We start from the raw sequence: 4,763 nt of genomic DNA, 5'->3' as shown, positions 1-4,763 counted from the left end.
GAAGCCAAAGCACAAGGAAGAATTCAAGATACTAAAGAGCTGAATAGAAGATTTCAAAATGCAGCAAGGGATGACAAAGCAAAATATTACAGTGAAATGTGCAAGGAGTTGGAGTCAGACTATCAAAAGGACCGAACTCGCTCAGCATTTCTTTTTTTTTTTTGGTCTTAAAAATGCTTCTTTATTGCACATCCTTTGTGAGTCATAAAAAACAATCTCCATCTCTAATACATTTTACACTTAACATATTTATAGCTTCATGACTCAATCCAATATTATGTATTTCTAATGCATTCACGTGCTTGGGTGTCTGTATGTGTTAGCATATATGTATCTACATGTGTATACACACACCTGTTGTTGTTATTGTTATGTACCGTCGAGTCACTTGCGACTTATCGCGACTCTATGTACAACATCTCTAAACCCTGCTCTATCCTGTGCCAATATTACTGTTTCTGACACAACCACCCCGACTATTCCAGTCCCTGAATCACTTCACCTCATCGAGGGTCTTCTCTCCTGCACTGTCCCTCCACCCTCCGAAGAATGACGTCCCTCTCCAAGGACCGGTCCCTCCTTGCAACAAGTCCAAAGCATTTCAGAGAAAGTTTCAGAATCCTTGCCTCCAAGGAGCAGCCTGGTTTAACCCTCTTCAGGATGAACCTGTTTGTTCTCTTAGTAGTCCATGGTACACTCAATACTCTTATCCAGTACCACAGCTCAAAGGCATCAATTCTCCTTCTGTCCCCCCTTGTTACTGTCCAACTCTCTGATGCATAGCAAGTGATTGCAAAGACCATGGCCTATGTCAGGCCCACCTTAGTCTCCAGAGTGACACCATTGCTCTCCAGTACTCTGGAGAGGTCCCTAACAGCAGGCTTTCCCAGGGCAATACATCTTTTAATTTCCTGGCTGCTGGTGCCTAGAGTGTTGACTGTGGAGCCAAGCAAACTAAAGCTGTGAACAATCTCAATCTCTTCATCATCCATCCTGATGCCAGTTGGTCCAAAGGTGAAAACTGTCGTCTTCTTGACATTGAGCTTTAATCCATATTGAAAGCTGCAGTCCTTGACCCTCTGCAGCAAGCGCTTCAGGTCCTTTTCAGTTTCAGCAAGGAGGGTTGTGTCATCTGCATAATGCAGATTGTTGAAAAAAACTATCCACACAAGAAACCTGGTGGCACAACACTTGATGCATGCACCTGCTAACCACAAGGCTATGGCAGTTTGAATTCAGAGTCACTATGTGAAAGAAAGACCTGATAATCTGCTTCCATAAAGATTAAAGTCTTGAAATTCCCAGAATGTGGCGCGATTCTGTCAAATGGAGTCGCAAGGAGTCAAAATTAATCTCTAGGCACCTGACAACAATAACAACACACACATATATTTACACAGAGTTCTAGTCTTAATCTATTCAGCATTTCTTAAGCTCAAGGAACTGAAGAACAAATTCAAACCTCGAGTTGCTATAATCAAGGATGCTTTTGGCAGAATGTTAAATGATCCACGAAGTATTAAAAGGAGATGGAAAGAATATACTTAAACACTGTATGGAAATGAATTGGCAGACACAGAAGAATTTCATGGAACAACATATGAGCCAGAGCCTATGGTGATGAAAGATGAAGTTCAGACTGCTTTGAAGGAAATGGCAAAAATAAGGCTCCAGGAATAGATGGTATACCAATTGACATATTTCAGTTAACAGATGGTGCCCTGGACGTGCTCACCAAGTTGTGCCAAGAAATTTGGAGAACGACCACTTGGCCAACTGACTGGAAGAGATCTATATTTGTTTCCATCCCAAAGAAAGGTGACCCAACAGAGTGTGGAAACTATAGAACAATATCATTGATTTCACATGCAAGCAAGATTTTACTGAAGGTTATCCAAAAACGACTGGAACAGCACATCAGCAGAGAACTGCCAGAAGTCCAGGCTGGGTTTAGAAGTTGTCATGGTACTAGGGATATTGTAGCTGATGTTAGATGGATCTTAGCTGAAAGCAGAGAATGTGTTTGATTCACTATGCAAAGGTGTTTGACTGTGTGGATCATAACAAACTGTGGCTGACTCTGAGAAGAACGGAAATCCCAGAACACTTGATCGTTCTAATGTGAAACCTATACTTGGACCAGGAGGCAGTTGTCAGAACAGAGCAAGGGAACACTGCATGGTTTAAAATTGGGAAGGGCGTACGCCAGGGATGCATCCTATCTCCATACCTTTTCAACCTGTATGCAGAACAGATTACCTGGGAGGCTGGGCTCTATGAGGAGAAATGTGGGGTCAAGATTGGTGGAAGATCTATCAACAATCTGCATTATGCAGATGACACAACCCTGCTTGCTGAAACTGAGGAGGACCTGAGGCACCTGCTGCAGAGTGTCAAGGACTGCAGCCTCCAATATGGATTGAGGCTCAATGTGAAGAAGACAAAGATTCTCACCACTGGGCCAATTGGCAGCATCAGGATGGATGGTGAAGAGATTGAGATTGTTCACAGCTTTACTTTGTTTTGCTCCACAGTCAACACTCTTGGCACCAGTAGCCAGGAAATTAAAAAGCGCATTACCATGGGAAAGCCTGCTGTTAGGGACCTCTCCAAAGTACTGAAGAGCAATGGTGTCTATCTGGAGACTAAGGTGCGTCTGATACAGGCCATGGTCTTCGCAATCACTTATTATGCATCAGAGAGCTGGACAATGACCAAGGAAGATAAAAGGAGGATTGATGCCTTTGAGTTGTGGTGCTGGAGAAGAGTATTGAGAGTACCATGGACTGGTAGGAAAACAATCAGATTCATCCTGAAAAAGGTTAAATCAGGTGGCTCCTTGGAGGCAAGGATTCTGAGGCTCTGTCTAACATACTTTGGACATGCTGTGAGGAGAGACCAGTCCTTGGAGAAGGACAGCATGCTTAGGAGGGTGGAGGGACAGCGCAGGAGGGGAAGGCCCTCTATGAGGTGGATTGATTCAGTGACTGGGATAATCGGGATGGGAGTGTCAGACAGTGCGAATGGCATAGGACAGAGCGGAGTTTAGGGCTGTTGTACATAGGGTCGCTATGAGTCTCAAGCAACTCGACGGCACATAACAACAACAACAATTGAAAAGTAGTGCCTGTTTGTTATTATAAACGTGCCTAAAATTTTTATTATAATTGACTTTATGGAACTAGGTAAAAGTTTTAAGTTGTCACCTGGGCACCGCTTCTAAAAAATTTTGGAGAAAACAAAGCTGGTTCAAAATCAGGAAAAGAATGCATCAAGGATGTATCTTTTCTCCATACTTTTTCAATCTATATGTGGAACAGATCATTGAGGAGGCTGGACTTGATGAAAAAGAAAGTGTCATCATGGTTGGAGGAAGACTCTTCAACAACCTGTGTTATGCAGATGACACAACCTTGCTGCTGAAACTGAGGAGGACTTGGGGTACTGGTTGCAGGAGGTCAAGGACTATAGTCTTCAATGTGGACTGAAACTCAACATCAAGGAAACAAAGATGCTCACCACCAAGTCAACGGGATAGATAGGCCTCGTGATAGATAGAGAAAAGATTGAGATTGTTGATGATTTCAACTTGCTCAGATTCACAATCAACACCTTTGGCACCAGCAGTGAGGAAATAAAAAGAGGAAGAAAGTAAGGGAGGGGAAAAAAGATGAGATGCATTGGGAAAATCTGCTATAAAGGATCTCTCCAGAGTGCTAAAGAGTAACAATGTTAGTCTAGAGACTAAGGTGTGCCTGATCCAGGCCATGACCTTTTCAATTGCAGTTGAAGGTTGACTGATGAATAAGAATGACAGAAGAAGAATCAATGACTTTGAGTTGTGATGCTGGAGAAGAAGAGTATTAAATATGCCATGGACCAGCAAAAGAACATACACGTTTGTCCTAGAAAGAGTGAAACCAGGCTGCTCCGTGGAGGCATGGATTTTGAAGCTCTGTTTTACATATTTTGGGCATGTTGCCAGGAGGTACTAGTCCTTGGAGAAGGAGATCATGCTGGAAAGGGTAGACGGTCAGTGAAGGACACAAAGACCCTGGACAAGATGAACTGACACAGTGAGGTGAGGTGTCAGAGACAGTGAGGTTGGCTCAGGATAGAGCAAGGTTCAGAGCTGTTTTACATAGGGTTGCTATGAGTCATGGTCCACTGGATGGCATATAACCACCACAACAAAATTAAAAGATGTCTTGATTTTTATAAATGAGAAGTCAATTTAATTTTTAACATGAAACATGGGAAGTGTTTCTTACAAAGCTTTTTTGGAAAGATTTATGTTGTGTATTATCTTGCACCTGTACTTTTTTGGTTGTTATATTAAAAAAAAACCTAGAAACTACATTATTTTTGCCTTTTAAAGATGTTTAAAATGTGAGCTACAAAACACTGCAAAAGGTTAAAATAAAATAATATGAAAAATAATACAACCTTTAAAAAAAGTATTACTGCCATGTTTTAGTTTGATGATGTGCTTTTAATTCGATTAAGGCTACTTTTAAAAGGGTATTTTGTGTTGTGAAAATCTTTGAAAAGCTTGGAAATAAAAATTTCTGCTTAAGTAATCATTTTCTATGACAGGGGGAAAAAACTGCAAGATCAACTGACTGGAAGAGATCCATATTTCTGCCCATTCTAAGAAAAAGGTGTTCCTGGAGGATACAGAAGTTATTGAACAATATCATTAACATCACTTCCAATAGAATTTTCCTGGATATTACTTTTTAAAAAACAAAACAAACAGAGCA

Source organism: Elephantulus edwardii, unplaced genomic scaffold (assembly GCF_000299155.1).
Source record: "Elephantulus edwardii isolate Elephantulus edwardi_28Jun2011 unplaced genomic scaffold, EleEdw1.0 scaffold00083, whole genome shotgun sequence".
Lineage (NCBI taxonomy): Eukaryota > Metazoa > Chordata > Mammalia > Macroscelidea > Macroscelididae > Elephantulus > Elephantulus edwardii.
This window is presented reverse-complemented; position numbering follows the sequence as displayed.